The sequence below is a fragment of the Amblyomma americanum genome, chromosome 4, assembly GCF_052857255.1.
Source record: "Amblyomma americanum isolate KBUSLIRL-KWMA chromosome 4, ASM5285725v1, whole genome shotgun sequence".
NCBI classification, from domain to species: domain Eukaryota; kingdom Metazoa; phylum Arthropoda; class Arachnida; order Ixodida; family Ixodidae; genus Amblyomma; species Amblyomma americanum.
The window spans coordinates 9491242-9515472 of record NC_135500.1 but is presented as its reverse complement, the minus strand read 5'-3'; the positions used below and the strand labels follow the sequence as shown (position 1 = coordinate 9515472).

At 45.7% G+C, this 24231-nt stretch overlaps 1 protein-coding gene and 1 long non-coding RNA gene across 2 annotated transcripts in view; both read right to left on the bottom strand.

Moving 5' to 3' along the window:
* LOC144127734 (protein ced-11-like) overlaps nt 1-24231 on the bottom strand; it is a 105755-nt gene that overhangs the window by 49061 nt on the left and 32463 nt on the right. The window lies entirely within an intron of this gene.
* Nucleotides 10835-13702, bottom strand: LOC144127788 (uncharacterized). Its single transcript, XR_013313565.1, has 3 exons — nt 13411-13702; nt 12565-12658; nt 10835-11304 (listed from the first exon to the last, which is right to left on the bottom strand). It is a non-coding gene; the product is annotated as an uncharacterized LOC144127788 (long non-coding RNA).

Here is a 24231-nt window from a genome sequence, read left to right as displayed (position 1 = left end):
CTATTGGTTAGATTATATCAGACGTCAGGCAGCTACCATGGCCGGAGCAAATAAGCGGCGTACCTCCGGCGGGAAAGGACGCTTCACTCCCGGCTGTGGTGCTGGCAGAGGAGCTCCGAAATTGCAGCGTGTAAATGTGACGAGAAGAGAGAAAAAAGCGCGAAAACGCCGAAATTCAAATTTTGAATACAGAGAGCCGAGCTTCTACAAAGCCTATCAAAAAAAAATCTTCCAGCAGGATATTTGTGAAGCGGCGTCCTTTAGGCTCGCAGGCATGCCTCAACTTTACTAGGGCCCCTTTCACAGCCCTTTTACAGAAACTCAGGTGATCGAAATTTCCGGACCTCTTCACTACGCCGTCCCTCATAGCCTGAGTCGCTTTGTTACGTTAAAACCCTATAAACCACACCATATTTCGTTTATTATTGAGGCAGCGCTATTTGTTTGCTACCGCCCACCGCATGGTAGTGTTCTGGCGTTCCTTAATATTTGTGTCATATTTTCCAGTTTATTACAAAGAATAAACAACCCCCGTGCAGAGGAGGCTATTCCTCCGAGGTTCGGGAGGGGTTGCTCTCACCCCTATTGTCACTCGGGCGCGGCCTCACTTTCGCAACTTATTTTCCCGCCTAGGGTGTCCTGTCTGTAACTCGCAAAATGCAGAGGCTGATATTTAACACTTGTTGTTGGTTTGCCTCGCGCTGAAGAGAATTCAGCCCTGGAAGCAGCGGTTCTTCCGCCGAACAACCCGTCCTCCTATATTGCTTGGACGTAAGGGCCACATCATCACTCCCTCCTCGCCTTCATCAGAACGCCCTACCTTTCCTAATTCATTTAATACCCCGGCTTGTTTTTCATTCTACCTTTCCACCTACTTTTGTGCCTTGAGCTAAAAAATAGCGTTATGAAAAATACACTCTAATCGCAGATGGTGTTTTAATATAGGCATGAGTAGTATAAGAAATATGTGAAAAAAAAATGTGCGTATAAGGAATTCCTTTTTTGCGCGTGAACCTGGAGACCTGAAAAAAATTTTTTAACGGTTTCAAAATAAATTAACACGAAAGCTGCGCTCTGAACCAACAGCCCACCATTTATTATTCCTTCAGGTAAAAATGGGCGACACGATGCATTGTGGTCTAGATTAAACATGATGTTACGCCGTGCTCAGTCGCATACTGTCTCACTGAAATTTCACGTGAATGCCTGTTGGTCGCAATCAACTAGCTAATGCATTAGCGATTTCTTTACAAATATAGTTTCAAATGGAGTACTATCTGAAGCGATTAAATACGTGCACATTAGGTACAACAGGTCGCTTTTCGTTCACCCTACTAGTGCTGAAGAAGCGATAGACCTATTAAAAAACGTGAACAATTTTAGCACCTGTGATATCGATGCATCCTGATGCGGCATGTCAAGTATACAGCCAATGTCATTGCACTGACTATTGCTGATATTTAAACACGTTTTTGATTACCGGAAATTTTCCAGATAAAATGCAAATTGGAAAGGTTAGTGTTTTGAAAAAAAAAAAAAAGTTGACAGGAAGGACTCCAGCAACTACATGCTTGTGCCCATTTTGCCTATTTTACAAAGGTGTCCAAGAAAATTCTGCATTTGAGACCATCAGCATTCGTTAATGCTTGTAGCTTGCTCACACCATACCAATATGGTTTTTGTAAAAATAAATCAACAGAATTGGCACTGTTTAAGCTAGAGGAATATATTGTCACATTTCGAGAATAAGGCATTTGTGGCTGGTGTGTTTGTGGACTTCTCGAAGGCATTTGACCTTATAAATCATAACATCTTGCTCCAAAACCTTCAACAATATGGCAACCGTGGACTGCCTCTGCAGCTATTTCACTCATAGCTGTTCCATAGAGAACAATAGTTCTGATAGACAAAGAGGCTTTCATTATTAAGTCCCTGATATGCGGGGTGTCACACCGGAGCAATTTAGGTTTAAGAGTGCACCTTATTGGGCGAGCCGGTGGCACATACTTAAGCAAGGGAAATGCGCAATAAAAGACACGGACGAGAAGAGCACAAGCACGGGCGCATACTCGCGACTGACTTTATTCAGAAACACATATTTATATCTTGATGAACGCCAAACCATTGCCTAAACCACACATGCAAAGAAATTTTTTTATTTTTTACACAGTTGGATTGACATATCCCTTACGACCTTACATTTACGGACGATCCTTCTGTGACGTTACACACCATGACGCCTGCTGCTGGCTATCCTCCCTCAAAGATCCTTCTGGCCGACTCGCCCGCTGGGCTGTACGTCTCCTGGAGTTTGATACTCACGTTATTTATCGCTCTGGCCGGAAGCACTCGGACGCCGACTCCCTTTCTAGTTCACCGCTCCCGGGCGATTCACCCTCTGCCCTCGTCTGTGCCTAGGATTTCTCTTCATTCGACGTCCCTGATACGCTCTTCGGAAAACTAAAGAATTCTTGGATCAGCTCGCTGCTCACCTTCCTGAAAAATCCCTCGCCGCATTCTTCGTCCCGGACCCTTCGGTGCCAAGCCCACCATTTCGTCGTTTGTGGTGGCCTCTTATACCGCCGTAACTACCTCTCCGACGGGCGGAGAGGCTGTTGGTGACGCCTCGACACCTCCGTGCTGCCATCTGCGCCCCTTTCCACGCCGATCCACAATGTGGCCATGCCGGTGTACTGAAAACATAAGCTCGCCTTCGTCTGCGATATTACTGGCGCGGTATGTACCGCTACATACGTCAGTACATTCGGTAACGCACCGCCTGCAAACGTCGTAAGAAGCCGCCCCGCTCCACCATCGCTCCTTTGCAGCCGTTACCTTGCCCTGGCCGACCCTTTGACCGCGTCGGCATTGTTATTTATGGCCCGCTTCCAACTACTTCGGCTAACAATCGCTGGGTCATCGTGGCTGTTGACCACCTAGCACGTCACGTCGAAACGTCGGCTCTCAAATCTGCTCCCGCAAATGATGTCGCTCGCTTCATTCTATACAGTCTTGTTCTTCGTCACGTGCGCCGAAAGAACTGCTAAGTGACCGCGGACGTGTTTTTCTCTCGGACGCCGTTGAGGCCCTGCTAAAGCAATGCCAAATCGTTCATCGCTGCGCCAGCGCCTATCACCCCCTACCAACGGCATGACAGCGGTTCAACCGCAAACTCATAGACATGCTCGCCATGAACGTTGACAACGCCTACTCCAACTGGCAACTTGCACCAGTGCTCACTTTCGTCACGTACGCGTATAATACGGCTACGCAGACAACGACGGGGTTTTCTCCTTCCTCTCTTATATGACCGGGAGCCTACGTCAACCACGGACACCATCCTTCCCTATCGCCGCGAGCCTTCCGAGACCACATCACTTTCCGAAGCTCACTTGTATATCCCGAAGAATGCCGGCAACTTGCCCGCTCTTTCACTACACAGATCCAGTGGCATGAGAAGCACCGTCGGGATTCCTCGGACCCTCCCGCGTCATACCCATCTGGCGCCCTGGTTTGGCTCTGGGTACTTTCCTCCACTCCCGGCCTCGCCACGAAACTGCTTTCTCGCTATCACGGACCTTACTGCATTGTGCAACAAACTTCTCCCGTGAATTACATTTGAGTCGCTCGCTCCCCCTTAGGAACACCGTCGCCGGGGGCGCGAAACTGTACAAATCAAGCGCCTCAAGCCTTATTATGATCCGCCCATGCTTTCCTCCCCGTAAGTCTTCAGGATGGCTCCTTTTTCGGCGGGGAAGTAACTGTAATGAGACCGACCGGCAGGAGTTGAAGCAGGGCAGCGAAGAGGTAGACAAGGTAGACGAAGTGGAGCTGGGATTTCGATTGTCACCTGTGCGTGTGTCCGTCGTGTCGCCGTTCGACAAACGCCATACATACATACATACATACATACATACATACATACATACATACATACATACATACATACATACATACATACATACATACATACATACATACATACATACATACATACATACATACATATGCCAAACGGGCCGTTGTATTAACGACCGACAGGGGGAACACCAGCTTTGAATGAAGAATGGGCAAGGGTCCAATTTGCCCTTCCATTGCGGCGCATGCACTTTGGCGACGCCTAGCAAGCCATGCCGGCCTTTGCTGGTTAGAACCAAAATCATCAGACGCAGTCGTTACCAGACAGCACGTAAGCTGACAGATGTCTTCTTTATGGACAGTACAGGGGATAACTGCGTAAGCGATATGTCAATCATACTGTATAATCATACTGTATAGCTAGCATGTGATCTTTAGGCAATGATTTTCAAGCCATGAAGGTGTAAATATGTGCTTTTCTGAATAAAGTCAGTCGCGAGTATGCAGCCGTGCTTGTCCTCACCTTGTCCGTGTCTTCTTTTCTGCTTGGTTAAGTGTGAGCAATTTAGAGCCGTTTCTCGTCAATATATGTATAAATGATGTTAATATCTCCGCGACTGCAAAGCATGTCAATGTATGCCTCCTCTGTGAGCGTCTCCTCTTGAGCGTTTGATTTGAAGGAAATAATTGAATTATTCTATATTACACTGCAGTATCCCTGCAGGGGGGCGTCTGCTACATGCAGACGTTGATGAGTGGCGACACCACGGGATCCACAGCATCCGCAGAGACAACCCTGCAAGGGGACGATGGTGAGCAGTGCATCACCACGGATCCGAGTACCCGCGCCTAGCCGTGCGTGGCATCGCCGTGTACGAGGAAAGGGGGATCCTGGTGGTTGAGTGTCAACACTACGCACACTTTTGCGCGCGTTCCCAGACACCCTTAGAGCATGTGCGGGTAGCGGTCTCGGTCACAAAGGAGATGCCCTCGACTCGGCGTTGCAAGCTCAGCCGGAGACCAGCTACCAAGTGACAAAGGGGTTGGTCTTTTAGTGCCCAGCGTTCGCCGGTCGTAAGCCAGAGAATGGGTCTGAGCCGAAGGTTAACAAACAAAACAGTTTATACAGCGAACAGACGATACAGAGGATTTCGCAATCAGTCGTACGAGTACACAGTGATTTACAAATACAATGCAACTCGTGCAAAGTAACAATAGAGAGAGGTACCAATTGAACAAAATCTTTGCACCTAAAGTGCACTAACACAGGGAGAGCGGCAAACAAACACAATTTGTTCACCGGGGACTGCGACAGTCCGACGACCTGAGGAGCACGACGCGGCCGATCAGTAGGTCGGCGCACGTTGCCTCCCTGGTCCGTGGCTGGGCGGTGGTGTTCTCCCGGGAGTCGAGCGGGCGCGCTTCTCGGGAGCTTAGATGGCGGCTCGTGCTAGCAGACAGCGGTTGAAGCCCCTCATTTATAGGCGCAGTCCGCGTCTGTTTGTTCTTCGCGCCAAGGCAGGCGCGCACATACACACAGCGTCAACTGCACAAGCTCCTTCTCGCGCCGGGCGCGCGACCCCATTTGTCGAGCGCGGAGAATGCCTTCCAGAAGAATCTGAGTCTTTTTCGCGACGCGAAATCATCGACGCAAGAGCGACGGCAAGAGGGTATCACTCTGACGCGGTTGAAGTCACTGGAACGGGAAAAGTACCGCATTCGTTTTCGCTCGCCGCCGCGCCGGCGGGCCAGCGCGCGCGCGCTCCCGATTCGTTCTCCGCGGTGACGTGGTCATTCCCCGCCATAAATGGTCGGCTCGCTTCTTTCTCGCGGCCGCCGGCACACAGATCGTCCGGAGCATTACGTAGCACTTGCTCTTATGGGCCGAGATAAGCGTGCACAGCATTTCCAGTCGAGCAGTGACGCTTGCACATTCATGCCTGCGTAGACACTGCGCGCGGCCGTCGCTTCAGCGGCGCTGGACCAAATATGGCGGCTGGTTGCGGTACTTTTCCCGTTCCAGTGACTTTAGACGCGGTCAAGGTTACGCCCACTCCGTCGACGATGAGTAGAAACTACACAGACATTCTAGACAAATCGGCGGCGCGCGCGGCCATGTTTCCTTGGGCGCCGCGCCGGCGAGCTGAGTGGAAAGGACAGCAGCACACGCAAAGTTGCGCGCTCTCCGCGGATCTTTCTCCGCTTTTTTTGTTTTATATAGGAGCGCGCGAGCGCGATTGCTAGGGAACCTACATACATGCCGCCTGGCTTAGGGTGGTGACATCTCTCCCAGTGTTGCCGAAAACGGCCGCTAAACATGACGGGCAGCCATGTTGTTCCCCTTGAAGAGAGCATCCCCGGCTTTCAGTGGCGTGGTCGCTGGGGCGATCTACAACATTAGTTTATATTCTAGTTTATCGGAGTTTCTTTCGAAGTTAGTACCAACAGATGACGCCGTTCCGACGACATAGAGCAGTTCTCAGCGACGGTGCATTACACTCCGCACGGGTCTCTCCTCTGCGCGCGTCATCACGCCAAAAGGCAGCGCTTATCAATTACGTAAAAAGGGTTCCTCCTCACGATGAGCACTAACCGAGCTTAGGTGTTGGGCGTTCAGAATTTAATGTTATGACAGTAATCAAAAGATTACGCAGGCCCACTTTTTAATGCTTATCAATTACTTGGTTCATGCGCGGCCTGTACAGAATGTGGCCGTAGTGGCTGTGTAGCTTATGTCGGGCATAATCGCCGCAAGTGTTCTATCGTTGGATAGCTTATGTCGAGTATAATTGCACCGGACTAATTGTAGGTCTCAATTAATTACCGGTAATTAGTTAATTGTAATGTAATTGATATTTACGCTACATCACTAAGTCGCTGGATAGCTTATGTTGAGTACAATTGCACTGAACTAATCTTGTCTTACCGACCATTAATTAGATAACCGTGATTAAAAATCAATCGTTATGCTCCATCATCAAGCTATATATCGTTGGATAGCTTATGTCGAGTATAATTCCACCGGAGTAATCGCAGGTCTTAATTACCATTAATTAGTTATTTGATTTAAAATTGAACCTAATGCTATAGCGTCGTCATATATCGTTGAAAGGTCTCGATGAGTAGAATCGAAAATGGAACGGTAAACCGAGCTAACGCTGGTCTATGTAGGTTCAAAATAAAACCACGCAACAGAAGCAAAACAGTAGCACCTAATGCTTATGCATTCCCAGCACGGGAAGAGACTTAAGTGCCCCAGTAGTTCTATTACCGACATCACAATGGCATTTGCGTGTGCAATGTACCATTAGTTTGTGCATTTTGCTCTTCTGTGAGCAATTACACATGCTCTACGCAATGAGCTATGGAACCCCATACTAGCACACTGTAGCTTCAGCAAAAGGTATAAACATACTTAAAAAAAATTTAGGGAATCTTGAGGCTGATGTTAACAAATTAAGATCGAGTGTTGTAAGCGTCTTAGTTTTGTACAGATTGCCATTGAGTTAACATTAAAGCAGTGCTTCATTTCACATTGCCTACCATTTTTCCACGTGTGCTGAGAAACTAACTTACACAGGGTGTTCAGTAGGAGGCTCAAATGTTCAGAGTGTAACATGAGACTTGCTGGAATGGAATCAGAGAAAGAGGAGCAATACAAACAATGGGACAAGTGAGAAAACCTAAAATCAAGAAACCAAATGACATTTTCAGACGCCTTCGTGTAAACATTCAAGAAGCTTCTTTTATTGCCGACACACTTCTGGCAACTGTCAATTAAAGGGGAGGTGCTCATATTCTTTCTCAAGCAAACTGACAGAATATATAAGCATCCGCAGCCAGCTAAAGTGCATATGAAATTACATTCTTCCATTATCAGCATCTGTGAAACCAGTGAAATTTTTGTACACATATCAGTCACTCCTGTAAAACATATCTGGTGCGCACACTAATGGTGTAATTGCAAACAGGCTTATTATTTTTAAACATTGACCGAAGTAAAGCAGCTTCGTTGCTCAATGAACACTTCTACATAAAACAAAATATACTGATAGCCATGAACAAATTGCATGAGTGCAGTACAGAAGACACAATAAATGTGCTAAATTAGCAGGACTAGTAATGCAAACAACCCAAATGATAATGAGAAACACCACGGCGACTCTGTGGGAGCGTATGTTTTACAGCCCCTAAATAATACAAGGCATGGTAGTGATGCTCCAGCCACAAAAATAAGACTGTTACGCACTTCACAAAAGACTTGAAACAGTGGTTTACACATTTGCATCTAGTTCCAACACTTGCTCCTAAAAACTTCACCTTTGATGAACACACTAGTGGCACGCACTGTAAATCAGTTTGCTATTTCCAAACGCTGACTGAAGCAAAGCAGCTTCATTGGTTAGTGCACACAATTTGCAAGCAACAGCTTGCTACAGAGAGGTGACATAAAAATATGCTGGAAGACGTGAACAATTTACAGGCGAGCAAAGTACACAACCCAAGGAAGTAGTGGCAGATGCCCCCCGACCGTTTCCCTCCAGCCAATAGCGGTGACCGATTTTCATGACAACGCGGTCAATCCGATTAAGCCACGGTTAACTGCCGTTCATCTGCCACTCCCAGCGATGCAACTTCCCAGCATTAAACATAATGTCATGAAAATCGGTTGGCGCCATTGGCTGGATAGAATTCTTTGAGAACATCTCCCCTATTTTCTTGAGTTGTGTCAAACTATAGAAAAACAACGAAAGCAAGCCAAATCATTAACTAGCTGACTGCAAGCATCTAAGCATATGATGTTACCATCCTTCTCAGAGTTCAGACCAGGTTTGTTGCGGCACATGTTTTGCTAGACATTCCATCCACCCTCTGTGCATGCTGCTGTCGTAGATGGATCCTCAGTCTTGTCCTCACATATTTTGTCAGGAGGACCTTCCCTGCCTGAGCATGATGTGTTTCACAGCAACCTAAGTTCAACTTGACAGCCTTGCACAGGGCATTCAGAATGCTAGCAAATGGGGTTTTGAGCACCATGATTTCCTTCATATCTGCAAAAGTCTTAAACTGCTCCTCACATTCTATAAGGACATTAATCACTGCTTGCGTTGGATAAATGAGGTTCTCAGAATTTTTCACGTACTCTTTAAGCTTAATAAGATTGCTATATTGATTTGCAGCATCTCCAACAAGGGCATTTTTGCAGTCACTACAGTTACCAATGGACTTCATGACAGACTTGACCAGGAATCCTCCTAGATAAGCAAGAATGTCACATTCTGCTTCTGTGAGAGCACACACAAACAGGTTTTCTAGCTCTTCAGGCTCTTGGTTTTGTCCTTCATGTCTCTGGATAGTTGGGTCAAGGAGGTCAGCTAGATGCAAGCTGTCATCAACCTTGTAGCTAGAATTTGTAGGTGTGTGCATGAACTGTCCAACATAAATCAGCTTCAGTGCACACTTAACGTCGTATGCACTAGGGACCGGCTTCTTGAGTCTCAACACAGAGAATATGTTTTCGAGACAATCTTGTACGAGCCGGCCAAGAAGCACATACTTGTAGCTTTGGTTGTCCAAGAGGTCTTGCGACAGGCTGAGAGCAACAGTGGTCGATGCCAGAAGGCCAGCTTGTGAAGGCTTCCAATGTGCCGTTGCTCCCATTTTCATTTTACGGAAAGTGCTGCACGTCAGTTCCAAAAGCGCAGTGGCCTCTTTATGCTTTGAAGGATCTATATCGCTCAGAGCAACAACCGGATGTCTTGCCGACATAAGGGTGTACCACCTGCTCACGAGGTTAAAGAACCACGCTGTAGCCTCTGCTTCGGGGGGCAAAATTTTTTGTTGGATTAAATATCGGATAGCAGCAGGAGCCTCACGGAACAATTGCACCGCAATGTTCACTTTCATGGTAGTGAAATTTCCACTGCTGATGTGGATTTCCGACAGCCTATTTGCAATCTTCAGCTCACTTTGACAGTCGTACTTCAACACTGCTTCAACATGCTCCACCTTGACAGTGCCAGAAGGAAGACTTTGTTCCTTAACAGTTTCTTCACCCAGAGTGAATTCTCCCACTCGGAGTAGTTGGGCACGGATGTTCTTCAAGACGTGGGTGGGGTCAGCCATAAAGAATAGTTGCCTGCCACGGAGGTGCGGGTGCGGAATACAGCAGACAGTCTGTGAGTTTCTGTGGTTGGACAAGCCAAGCAGGCGCCAAACTGCACGGTTGGCAGCTCCCATGTCACTTGTGACAACAAGCACTCTAAGCGAGATTTGAAAACAAAGCTCAATCCAGTGGAACACAATGTCCTTCAAATAGAGCCATCTATCGACCTTCCAGTGAAGTGATAGGCGATAACCTGTTTCCATCTCGTGTTCACGCCACCAACCATGAACACAAGAGCATGGTTGGCAACATCTGTAGCGGACTCCGGCAATGTAGTGCTCCCAAAAAAGCAATCAAGCGAGCGATCGTGGTCAAATCCTTGGGAGATTTCCATCTCATCCATGAAGAGCACACAGTCTTTTTCTATGTCTTGCATTGTGGCTACTTTGGATTTCAGGACATTAAAAACTTCATGAAGAACTCCAGGCAAAAATTTATTATTTTGAAGCCTTCGTATTAATGTCCTATTGCATGGCAGTGGATATGATAATGATCTTAATAATTCATAGCATGCTGTTCCACATGCGTGCTTTATTTGAAGGGCCTCTCGAATAGTCTTCTCAGACCACTTAAGGCCCTTCGTAGTTTTGACCGTCAAAGCCCTTCTCTGGTCGTGTTTGAGTAACGGTAATTGTTCCAAGGTTATCATTTTTTGTTGTGGCGACTGTGACTTCTTTACAAGACTGCGCAGTTTTCTCTTTGTTTGCTCGTGAAGCCTCTGTAGGTTTCTGTACTTTTGGGCCAAGTCCTTCTCTTTCTCAGCTCAGCATTCTGTCTTTGAAGAGACAAGTCAGTTGAAGGCGTACTTGAACCAAGTGTGAATGCAGCTTGAGGTATTTCTTTACTTGATCACTCATTACTATGCTGTGACCTTTCACCGCTTAAGGATTCGGCCTCCATGGGTGAAGCTGCGGGCAGAAGAAGTCGACTTGCATCAGTGGAATCTTCCCCACTGGCTTTATCTGTTCTCAGAAAGGAATGGGCAACGCTGTCTGCATAGATAACAGTGTCGACAGCTTTGGGCGGCAGCAAGGTGGTTGTTAAAGGTAGATCATACCCTGGTACCTGAGCACATTGTAGTGGACTGACAGTGTCCTGGGAACTCATGCTGTCACTCACAGCCGAGTCTTGTGTTTGTTCGGCTGTTGATGCGAAGACAGGCTCTAGAGCAGCACTACCACATGGTTCATTTCCAGTGGGGTCAAGTACTGGGATTTGCGTTGGCGTGGCCGGACGAAAGCAAGACCGCTTCTTCGGAGGCTTCCGGTGTTTCAGGATGGCTGAAATAAAAAATTCAGTCAATAGGGTAGCACTACACTCAAGAACTGCAGAAATTCTGCATTTACAGAAGAGCAACCTAGTACCTGCATAAAACTTCCAAATAAACTTCAGGGGTAGTAATATCAGTTGGGTTTTAAGATCCCAAAGCTGTACTGGGGGGCTTTAGATTTCTTACCGCCAGTGCATATTTAACAGCGTCGGAAAGCATGCTACGACTGGCAATGATTCAGTCGTGCAAAATTGTGCTCAACAGCAGGTTGTGTTAGCAGCTGAGGTACCATTGATGCAACTAGAATTACTAATCGTCCTGAATTTTGCCATTTTAGCTTCTGTGCCAGGTGACATAGAACAAATGAGACAGCACAGAATGCAGTCTGCTACAGGATATTTGTTTGATTCTAGACGCCCCCTTTCTCGCAGGCGTCGGGTGAATTATAAAGAAAAAACGATGCTATACAAAGTATAAAACACACTATAGGTGGCCTTGTGCTCTTTGAATACAAGGCTATATCTGTGTGTTACGTTTTGGATCTTAGTATCATATATATGAGTGCATGTAATGTGTAGAGAAGATAAACAGTAGTCCCTTAGAGAAGCAGTGGGTGTTCAAGAAAAGCAAATATAGTAGGGGTAGGCAGAGAGTTAGGTGGCAAAAGTTTTGTTTAGTGCCATACTTTATACCTTTATGGCTTACACGGAAGATTTCAATTGTCATTCATTCATTTTTTTCAATCTACAGTGAAAAATGAGCCAGAGGTAATGCAGAAGCCGTTAAAACACGGCTTAAGGTGATTTTATGTTTGAAGGTGCTGTTCGAATGCATGATCCTACAATAACGTGCAATATACATATTGTTTTTATGCCCGCGATTTAGTTTCACAAGAAATGAATTGCATGGATCCCAACAAATTTCTAGCTAGGGATCTAGATGCTGATGCAAACATGCGCTGTAGGAATGCTTGGATATAAAAGCCATATCAATAGACCAAGAAGTTTGTGTGGATAATGTGGCCACAGATGGCACAGGAACCGGTTAAAGGGAAGTCAGTAGGATAGGCTTCGTCCTGCTATGGACCTTGAAATGCTGATGGTGATGAACCTTTCTTTGCAGCCTTCTAAAAGCAGATGAGCGCACATTTTTGAGCTTGCACAAAGCAACCACAGCACTACCGTATACGTGTAGACAAATTTCTTTGCAAACATTTCATATGAATGAGGCAGAGTTGTATTTAAGAGATGGATCAAAATTAGAAGCTTACCTCGATAAGTAAAAAGTGTGGGAACCGCATCTTGCCTTAGCTTCTTTAAGCCATCCTGTCTGTTTTGCTCGAAACTTGTTTCTTCAAAATGTGCCTGAAATGAATGGCAGCAAGTACTTCATAAGCCTCAAGAAGTATATTCATACCTGCACATAACTGTGACAAATGCTGCAAACCGGAACATGACTAGCGTTACAACTACAGAGCTGTTTCTACCTGCTGTAATGTTTTCACATGCAGTCTTTTACCAGGCTATAGTGCCAAGCTAAAAAAACTGGATAAGGGCTTCCTAAAGGCTTCATATGCATGCCAGTAAACGAGCATATACAAAATGTGTTCTTTTAGTCTGATCTTGGGTTTCCAATCTTTTTCTACCGAATAGCGTCGTACAGCAGAACGGTGCCTAGATAACCAGACCTGACTGGAAATAAGATCCTCCGACCACAGCGCTCACGAAACAGCGAACACGTACAATGTCAGAGAGATGTAGAAATTTATCTTCACTACCTCAGTCATGTTCTCTGACATGAGTCTTGGCGCATGTATTACAGCGCAAACAAGGAAGCGGGCGCCAATATACCGTGAGTGCACTCGCGTGAGAATTACAGTCAGCGAGGGCGAATGCGAACCGTTGCTTCTCGCCCTTGGTGCTCGAGACACGCCGTCAGCGCATCTAAAAACTAACGAGAAGATTGCACCCACGCCCGCAATGCGTAGCCTGTTATCAAACCCACGCCGCGCACGCCGTTCGAGGCGGCCGTGGTTTAATTATCGTAAACGTGAAGCACAATACACCAAACATGGCAAGCGAGCAGGTAACAAAAGAGAAAAAGGTACGGTACTCGCAGAACATATGCGAGAAGCAGCAGTGGGTTCCCAGCAGTCTCGCTTTACTTGTGCCAGCCAACGTTTTCTTCGGTTGGAGTCAGCCGGGAAACGAAACATCCGTGTGCCCTTCCTGCAGTGGTTCGAGCACTGCGGAACGCAACACCCGGGCATTGCTGCTGCGTAAGCTTCCTGGCGCACTTAGTGCAACAACCGACAACATATGACTGTCCCACTCAACGATGAACGGCGATGAAGACGCAACTGCTGCAGCAGCTAATGCGCGCCTATGCACGGCGGAGAACAAGATGGCGCGGCGTCTTCCCGTAACCATGACAACACACGCGCTGGCAACATGGGTCTTAGCGGGAGGCGGCATGTGCTGTGTCAAAGGAAGTCACCACCCTAAGCCGGGAGGGGGCGCGACATGTAGGCTCCCTAGCGATTGCTTTCGCGCAGCGCCGTTTTTTTCGAATATGCGCCGAGTTTTGAGACATTGAGCCGATGTCGAGCGTTTAGAACTTGAAGGCCCCTCGGCGGAGGCAACACACCACTTTGGCCCCAGCTTCCTGTAGGCAGCGCCTCCGGCTTGACCCGACCGGGAGAAATCGGCAGTCGCCTTTTCCTATCCTCCTCTCTATCTTTCACTTTAGAAGAGCGAGTTGACGGGCTAGTTGGTATTGCATGGTGAAGGAATAGCGCTAAGTACGGGACAGTAGACATACATGGAAGCACAAACACGGGCGCTGTCAACTGAGTCTTTATTTCGGAGCGCAAACATATATCAGGTGGCAGTAAGGGGGGCTGTACATTTGAGGCATGCGCATTCACAGAGGAACAGTGGATAGTCACGTCAAATAGTAAAATCAATAAAAACCTGACGCTGAGAATCACGGATGGGTGAAGGGGATAAAAGCGATAAAGGCCGCACGGTGTAGGGGGCCGTCACGCTAAGAGGGAACAGCTGAAGGATTAAACGGGATGCGAAAGTATAGCGCAAAATAGCGTTTTGAGTGTTTAAAACTGATGGAAACGATAGTAAAAGAACGATAACAGCGCCCGTGTTTGTCTCCTGTCCCGTACTTAGCGCTGTTCCTTCACCATCTTTCACTTTCCTACCCCTTTCTCACAACTCTCTTGTCTCCTACTCGCTTCTTGGTTTTCCTTTTTTCCTGACGGCAAGGGTTAACCTTTTGCGGCCAATCACCATGAGTTGTGTCATATTGGGTTATAGTTGAGGTGTACAGTTGGCGTGAGCAGGACTTACAGCATGTTCCTGCCCCGTCCCTTCGTAGGGCTCCTTGGTGGGTGGCTGGCCCCACAGTCGAGCAACACATACATTTTATGGCGCCCTCCTCCCAGAAAACGATCGCCCTCACAAACCAGGGCGGACCGGTAGAACAGCACAGTTTTTTGAAAAAACAAAAAAAAATTAAAGTACCATGTTCCTCATAGCGCAGAGACAGAAAAAACCGCAAAAACAATGTCTCCATTTCTAGTGTCAAAATACCTAACCGAAGCCTTGGGTCCAGGCTACAAACTGTTCAAAATGCCTAGTGGTGTCCTGCTGTTTGAACTTAGAGGCGTAGCCCAATACACGGAACTTTCCCGACCTAGTGTTCATTGGGGAAATTCCTGTGTCGATTACGGCAGACCAGTCTCTAAACAACGTCCGGGGTGTGATTTCTGAATCAGATTTCATCAACCTCACTGAGGAATAGATGCTTGAAGGTCTAAAAGAACAAAATAATAATAATAATAATAATAATAATAATAATAATAATAATAATAATAATAATAATAATAATAATAATAATAATAATAATAATAATATCCTCTATTTCCATCAACATGATGGGGGAGGTTGGGGAAAAAAGCTGGACAGCTTGACTGGTTCCCGCCCTCCCATATAAAATACAGAACTGCTTCCACAAAGGCAGAGCTAAGCGGACGACAGAACACATTTCAAAACTAAGCGCAGTCATAACGATCATGAGAAATGAAAATAACACGTAATAAAACAAGTTATCATGAAACAAAAGAAACAACGTAGTATCAATAGTCAGGCCTATTTGTACATACTGAGTCAATTGTAGTGCTATTGAAGATATGTCGCATTCACATGGATCTAGACATACACAAAAACTACAAATCCATATTTACAAGTATAAAGGGATATATTACAAGCCATTACATACAAGAAGAGTACAGGAAACATTGTAAAGGCATAAAAAAAATTAGTTCAGGTATATTAAGATAAAGGTAAATGATCATCAAGAAAAAAGATTTAATTAAAAAAAACAATTTTAGGTTTTTCATTGATGCTTTTTCGGATGTATGTTGTGTGTATAACAAATATTCAATAATTCTGGCAGTTTTTGTTTAATTATTTGCTTTCCATAGTTTGTTCTGCACCTTTCAATGTTCCAAATTTCCGGACAACGTGTATCATGCGAAGGTGTTCTCTTTGATAAGAAAGCTAAGGAAGAAAGAAAGTTTATGTTTTGTTTTACATCTTTTTTTGTAAATTAAGCACAGGTGGTAAAGGTAGAGTTGAGTAATTTTTATAATCCCTAATTGTTCATATAAAGGCGAAATTGGGTGATCCAGTAGAAGATTAAAAATGTGTCGGAACATTCGTTTCTGCAATGTAAGGACTTTTCTTAAACTTGTAGCAGTAGTACTCCCCCAAACTAAGTGAGCATAATTCATGTGAGAGTCAAATAATGCATTGTAAAGAATGACCTTAACCTTCAATGGCAACAACTTTTTATTAATGTATGTAACTCCTACAATGCTTGAAAGCTTGGAAACAACATGTTCGACGTGATTATCCTAAGACAGATTTTCATTAAAAACTACACCAAAAGTCTTGAAAGCATGAAGCCTTTCTATTTTTGAGTTACCTAACAAAAAATCTGTATTAATAAAAACGTTCTTATTTCTGGGACGAAAAAGTATGGCCTTTGTCTTAGACGTGTTTATTTTTAACGCGTTAGCCTTTGCCCAATCATGTAGCCGTGCTAATGAGTCCTTTGCTTTAGTGATCAAATCATTAGGATACGCAGCAGAAAAAAGCTTAGTCGTATCATCGGCATAAATTATATATTTAATGCCCGGGTCGATATGGACAATGTTATTTAAATATGTGGTATTGTATTCTGTAGTTATGTTTGTATAAACTAGGTGGCGCTAGGCATGCGCCCTAGTACCTGCAAGGTTTGGAGGCCAAGCTAGAGGGGAGCGGACTAGGTTTCAACCTATCTTTTTTCAAGCAAGGGGAATTGATTAAACAGACATTACCGGGACTAATATATGCGGACGATATAGTGATAATGGCTGACAACAAGGAAGACCTGCAGAAGTTGTTAGACATATGCAGTACAGAGGGAGATAGAGTAGGCTTCAAGTATAGTAAGGAAAAATCTGCAGTCATGACATTTAATGAAGAGGGCGGCGAGCATAGAATACAGGAGTTCGTGCTAAAGGTAGTGAATGAGTACAAGTATCTTGGGGTGTGGATAAATAACAGTGTTGAGTATCTGACAGAGCATGAAAAATATGTAATGAATAAAGCTAGTAGGAATGCAGCTGTCATGAAAAATAGGGCACTGTGGAATTACAATAGGTATGAGGTGGTAAGAGGGATCTGGAAAGGGGTGATGGTCCCTAGCCTGACCTTCGGGAATGCGGTCCTGTGTATGAGGCCAGATGTTCAAGCAAGGCTGGAAATTAGGCAACGGGGAGTAGGGAGGTTAGCTTTGGGAGCACATGGCAATACACCAAATCAGGGGGTACAGGGTGATATGGGATGGGCGTCTTTCGAGAGCAGAGAGGCTAGCAGTAAGATAGCATTTGAGGAACGATTGAGAAGGATGGAGGAAAAGCGGTGGGCTAGGAAAGTTTTCAGATACCTGTATATAAAGAATGTTGACACGAAATGGAGAAAGCGAACTAGAAAATTGACAAGCAAATATCTGGACAGCAGTAAGGGGGCAAATCAGCAATTATCGGTTAAGAAAAAGGTTAAAGGAACAGAGAGAGCTTTGTGGAAAACAGGGATGCTGACGAAATCGGCACTAGAAACATACCGGACCTTTAAACAGGAAATTGTCAAAGAAAATATCTATGATAATTGTAGGGGAAGTTCTTTGTTGTTTGAGGCCAGGACTGGAGTTTTGCGGACTAAGAAGTATAGAGTCAGGTACCAGGAGATAGACACTTTGTGCATTGCGTGCGGAGAGGAGGAGGAAACGGCTGAACACTTGATACTTTTCTGTAAAGGGCTTCACCCTACAGTGGAAGGCAGCGGGGCTGACTTACCCAAGGCATTGGGGTTTAGGGATAGTGAAGGGAAAGTGGATTTTAAGAGGTTAGAAGTAACCAAGCGAAGGTTATCTGATTGGTGGCTAAAAGCAAGACAGGAGTAAAATTTCACAAGACATGGCTAGGTGGCTTGAGTCACCGCCCGATGTAAAGGGTTCAGCCGTATCCATCCATCCATCCATCCAGTGGATTTTAAGAGGTTAGAAGTAACCAAGCGAAGGTTATCTGATTGGTGGCTAAAAGCAAGACAGGAGTAAAATTTCACAAGACATGGCTAGGTGGCTTGAGCCACCGCCCGATGTAAAGGGTTCAGCCGTATCCATCCATCCATCCATCCATCCATCCATCTGGTCAGCTGACTCGCACATCTGTATATATATCATCATTGAACTGGAATAAAAGGGAGTTGGTCGAAGTTGTACGTGGCGGGTGCTTGACGTGGTGGTGCTCCGGCTGCTCCGGGCAGTCGGACCGGGCAGTTCCCAACGGTACGGGATACAACAGTTGGCGACGAGTGGTGAAGTAACCGAACGCGGAAGCAATGAGCCTGCATCAACCGCCCGAGTTCCTGCCGACGCCCGGGAAGCCCGCCATTCCTTGGACGCAGTGGCACCGCCTTTTCAAGAACTATCTCCTGGCGTCCGGGAGCGACGCTCACCCACCTGCGCGCCGTAAAGCTTTGCTGCTGCACTGTTTGGGTGTGAAAGGCCAACGCTTGTACTACGCGTTGCCGGAGGAGAAATCGTCGACGCCGCCTACAGAAGGAAAGGAAGGAAGCGGTACGAGCGACGAGTACGATGCAGCGGTGGCTACGTTGGACGCTTACTTCACTTCTAAAACGAACGTCGTCGTGGAGCGGCATCGGTTCGGACAACGCACCCAACTGCCCGGGGAGACTGCAACAGCGTTCGTCACGGCGTTGCGTGAGCTGGCATTAAGTTGCGACTTCGGTAAGCAGGCTGACGATTTTATTCGTGACCAACTTGTAGCGAAAACGTGCAACCCTGTTCTTCGGGAACGCTTACTGCTTGAAGGCACTTCGCTCACTCTTGAACGCGCATTGGCTATTGCAAACAGTATCGAAGAAGCCACGAAATACTCACTTGAGCTGCAGTCATCGGCTGCGAGCGTTCAAAAGGTCGAAAAACATCGGATGCCATGCCGCTCAGAAACGCAGTTACCGCGTTCGCAGCAGCCGAAGTCCTGTTTCCGTTGCGGGTCTTCAGGGCATCTTGCAGATTCCAAGACATGCAAGGCGCGGGGTAAAACTTGCAGCAAATGTGGCAAACGAGGACATTTTCAGCGTGTCTGTAGAAGCGGCATGCCTGACGAAAGGGCCCTTGCTGTCCGAGAAGTCGACACCTGCAGTGCATCCGGCGATCTCAACGTGTTGCTTCTCGACCGGCAGTGCAAAGGAGGGATACACACAGAAGTCTTCGTACAAGATGTTCCTATACGTTTCCTCGTAGACACGGGTTCTGCTGTCTCCATTCTGTCGAACGCCACGTATTCAAGGTTGAAACGCTTCCCTTTGCAGCCAACATCAGCGTCACTCTACGATTTCTCTCGCCGCAGAATAACCATCGAGGGGTGTTTCACGGCGCCAGTCATCTTCCAGGATCGGCAGGCCGACATTCTCTTCTACGTCGTCAAGGACGGTACTGACATTCTCGGCATCGACGCTGTCGAAACGCTGCGTCTGCAAATCAACGGTACGTCATTGCAATGCACCCATATTACGCAAGCGCCAGAAGGCCTTGACCGTGAACTGTTTTGCCAGTTTCCGCACTTGTTTGATGGCAAGTTAGGGCTTGCAACAAATTTTGTCCATAAGGTCAAGATAAGAGAAGGAATCACGCCTGTTGTTGCTAAGTTGCGGCGTTTGCCATTTTCAATGCGAGACCGAGTACGCGAAGAGCTGCAGCGCCTTGAGCAAGAAGATGTCATAGAAAAGATTGACACGTCTGAATGGGTGTCTCCAATCGTAGTAGTAGCAAAGAAAAACGGCAAGATAAGAATTTGTGTCGATCTGCGCGAACCAAACAAAGCGATTGTCGTTGACAAATTTCCACTGCCGCACACGGAAGAAATATTGCACAAACTTCATGGCGCAAATTACTTTTCAAAGATTGATTTAGCAGCTGCATATCACCAAGTTCTGCTAAGCCCTGAAAGCAGGGAACTGACTACCTTCATAACCGATAGTGGACTGTACAGATTCAAGCGCGTCTGTTTCGGTCTTGCATCAGCACCGTCTGCGTTTCAGAAAATGATGGCCACTATTTTGCAGAACTGCAAAAACACTTTGTGCTACATAGATGATGTCATTGTGTACGGAAGCACACGTGAAGAGCACTTCAAGAATTTGAAACAAGTTTTGCACTTGATTGCAAAGGCTGGATTGAAGTTGAATGACAAATGCATTTTTAATGTGCAAGAAGTCGACTTCCTTGGTCACAGGATCAGTCACAAGGGAATACGCCCTTTACAAAGTAACATTGACGCCATCAAGGCTGTGCCAGCCCCAACAAATGTCGGTACTCTGCGCTCATTCTTGGGCATGGTAGGCTACTACGCCAAATTTATACCTGACTATGCGGTGGTTGTCGAGCCTCTTCGAGAGTTGCTACGTAAGAATGCCACATTCACATGGAACCCTGCAAGACAAGCTTGTTTCGAGCAACTGAAATGTTCCCTGGCCACAAGATGTTTACAGCTATTTGATCCTGCGGGTGACATTATTGTCACTACGGATGCCTCATCCATTGGCTTGGGAGCAGTGTTGCAACAGACAAGGAATGATGAACTGGTGACGATTGCTTTTGCTTCTCGCAGGCTTACTTCACAGGAACAGAAGTATTCTGTAGGGGAATTGGAAGCCCTTGCTTGCTTGTGGGCATGCGAATATTGGAGAGTGTACCTTTGGGGTCGTTCATTCATATTACGCACCGATCACCAGGCTCTGGTCACACTCCTTAGTACAAAGGGAGTAGGTCGCCGACCGTTCCGGATTGCGAGGTGGCACGCCAGGCTGTTGGCATACAACTTCACGATTGAATTTCACAAGGGTGACAAGAATACTGTTGCTGATGCTCTTTCAAGGATGCCCCTTCCAGGTCGTGTGGAGGAAGAGGAAGAAGAGACTGTTTGTGTTGTCTCAACATGCATTACTCATGAAGAGTTTGTCATTGAAACGATGCAGGACCCGTTGCTGCAGCAGGTTATAAAGTGGGTGACATCGGCATGGCCCGCAGTGAAGATGTTGCCTGCCGAAGCAGTTCCGTTCTACCGGGTGCAAACTGAGCTCTCAGTCGTTGGAGACCTCCTGCTTCGTGGTGACAAATTTGTAGTACCTTCGTCCCTCGTAGCACGGCTTCTTGACGCAGCCCACGAGTCTCATCCGGGAATAACGAGGACAAAGCAGCGACTACGTGAGCAATACTGGTGGCCTGCTATGTGCAAGCAAGTAGAACAATTCATTGCATCCTGCGCGGTATGCCAATCTGTTGACAAGTCTGCAAAACCCGTGACACCACCTCTGCAGCCAGTTGCATTCCCATCTGCACCATGGCAGAAGCTAGGCATCGATATTGTGGGCCCTTTTTCCGAAGTGCCGGCAGATTGCCGTTTTGCCATTACAGCCATCGATTACTACAGCAAGTGGCCTGAGGTTTGTTTCTCAGCAAGGGTGACAACTGCAACAGTCATCTCCTTTCTGCGAAGCATCTTCAGCAGGGAAGGATATCCAGACGAGATTGTGAGTGATCATGGTGCTCAGTTTACAGCCTTGGAGTTTGACAGTTTCCTCAAAGAACGTGGCATCGCTCATACGTATTCGGCAGTCTATCATCCGCAAGCTAACGGGCAGGTAGAGAGGTTTAATCGAGTACTCAAAGAGTACGTTCAAGTCTGCGCACAAGAACATCGGCCTTTGAAGGAAGCTATCACCGAATACCTGGGAGTCTACCGTTTCACACCGCATGCGACCACAGGAGTGAAGCCTTCCGTCCTTCTTCACGGCCGTCATCCCAGAACAAAACTTGATCTTGTAGGAGCGCCAGGTAAAGAGTTTTTTCAAGATCCGCAGGCAGCGATGAAGTCCATCCACAGCAGAGTAGCACAAAGGCAACAAGCAAGTAAGACTTACACTGACCGTCGACGAGCTGCAAAGTACTCTCTATTAACAACAGGTCAACCGGTGAGAGTCAAGTTGCCTGGTCACGTGCCTAAGGGCGCTCTGAGCTACTCGAGTCCATTCACCATTGTGGACCAATGTGGTCAAGATACCTACAAGCTCAATGATGGCCGCACATGGAATCGGAGTCGGCTGGTACCTTGCCCCCAACCAGTTCCACCACCTACAGTTCCGAAAAGTTGTTCGCCTGAATCAGCAAAACCACTTGGCGAACCACAGCAGGAGAACCACGACCCACCCCAGCAGCCATCTGTTCAGACGCCAGTTGAAAGGGACGTTCCAGGACTGAGGCATTCGACGAGACAAAGAAGACCACCAGTATGGTTTAAAGACTATGAAAGACATTGAGTGTTTATTGTGTTTTTCCAGTGTTAGTTGCTAACTCTTTTGAGGGGGAATAATGTGGTATTGTATTCTGTAGTTATGTTTGTATAAACTAGGTGGCGCTAGGCATGCGCCCTATCTGGTCAGCTGACTCGCACATCTGTATATATATCATCATTGAACTGGAATAAAAGGGAGTTGGTCGAAGTTGTACGTGGCGGGTGCTTGACGTGGTGGTGCTCCGGCTGCTCCGGGCAGTCGGACCGGGCAGTTCCCAACGGTACGGGATACAACAAAATAGATATTAAATAAAAAGGGACAAAGTATACTTCCCTGTGGTACTCCTGATTTTATTGGTTTTACAACCGACGAGAAACGATTGAGGTAAACATACTGCTGACGATCATTTAAATAAGATTTTAACAGCGTTAGAACGTTCCCACGTATTCCATATGCTTCTAATTTTCTAAGAAAGAGAGAATGGTTAAGAAAGTCGAATGCTTTTGTGAAGTCTACAAACACACCAAAGGACAATTCTTTTTACTCAAAAGCATTTAAAATGAATTCTTTTTGTTCTAGTAAAGCCTGTTCTGCTGCTCGGTGTTTACGGAAGCCAAACTGTGACCTGGTTAGTACGTTGTGTTTGTTGCAAAAGTTATTTATTTTGTCGAGAATAATTTTTCTAATCCCTTAGAGAAAACTGGAAGTATTGACACAGGTCTATAATTAGCAATGTCGTTCTTATTACCTTTTTTATACAGTACTGTGACTTTCGCAAGCTGTAATCGTTTCGGAAACACTCCCCGCAATAAGCAAAGGTTAAATATGTAGGCCAAACACGGTGAGATAATATCGATTACATGTTTCACAGGTTGAATTTTTATGCCGTCTGCATCGCTGCTTTTACTATTGTTTAGTTCTTAAAATACTGAAACAATTTCAGCCTCTATTAGAGGGCTCGAAAAAAGTGACTCCTGATGTGCTACTTTAATGTAACTGAGGGCGCCATCATTAGGACTGTCTGGATTATTGACGAAATATCCATTGAACTCGTCCGCCAAACGTGCCCCCGAGATCTGTTACGTGCCACGCTTAATCTTCGTAACAACGGTTAGAGTCGTGCGGCGACATAGGAGTGCGTTTAGTTTTTTCCAAATTTCATCTGTATTGTCTGTTGAGGTCTCAAAAAATTGCAAAAGTAATCATTTCTCGCACATCTAAGCTCTTTTGTCAGTTTATTGCGAAATTTTTTGAAACTTTTCAATACATCTCAATCACGAGTAGCTAGAAATTTAGCATATGGGTTTATGGTTTATGGGGGGTTTAACGGCCCAAAGCGATTCAGACTATGAGAGACGCTAAATTTAGCATGTAGTTTATCCCTTCTTTCCATCTTTCGCACAAGTTCCCTCGTCACCCACGGCTTACGTATCTTCTTTGACTCCGAAAATATCTTAATGAGAAAACACTGATTGTATATTTCTAGAAATTGCAGCAAAAATGTATTAAAAGCACTTTCAGCGTCAGTCTCGTTAAGCACAGCACTCCAATCGACAAACGAAATTTGATGTTTAAACATGTCCATGGCTGTGCATCAAAATTCCTGAAGATATTGCGGGGCAAGCTTTTTCCTGGGCATAGTTCATTTCTCTAAACACACACATATATATATATATATATAGCCCAAACGTCGTGAATTAAATCCTGTTATGTTTCTTCAATTTTTGGTGATTTTATATTATATTGACCAAATCAGCTGCCAGAAATCACTTTTGGTATATATATATATATATATATATATATATATATATATATATATATATATATATATATATATATATATATATATATATATATATATATATATATATATATATATATATATATATATTTAAGAGAAGTGGGCACTTCTACAAAGACACTTTTATTTATCAACGTTTCGACCGCGGTGCGGCATATATATATATATATATATATATATATATGTGTGTGCACAT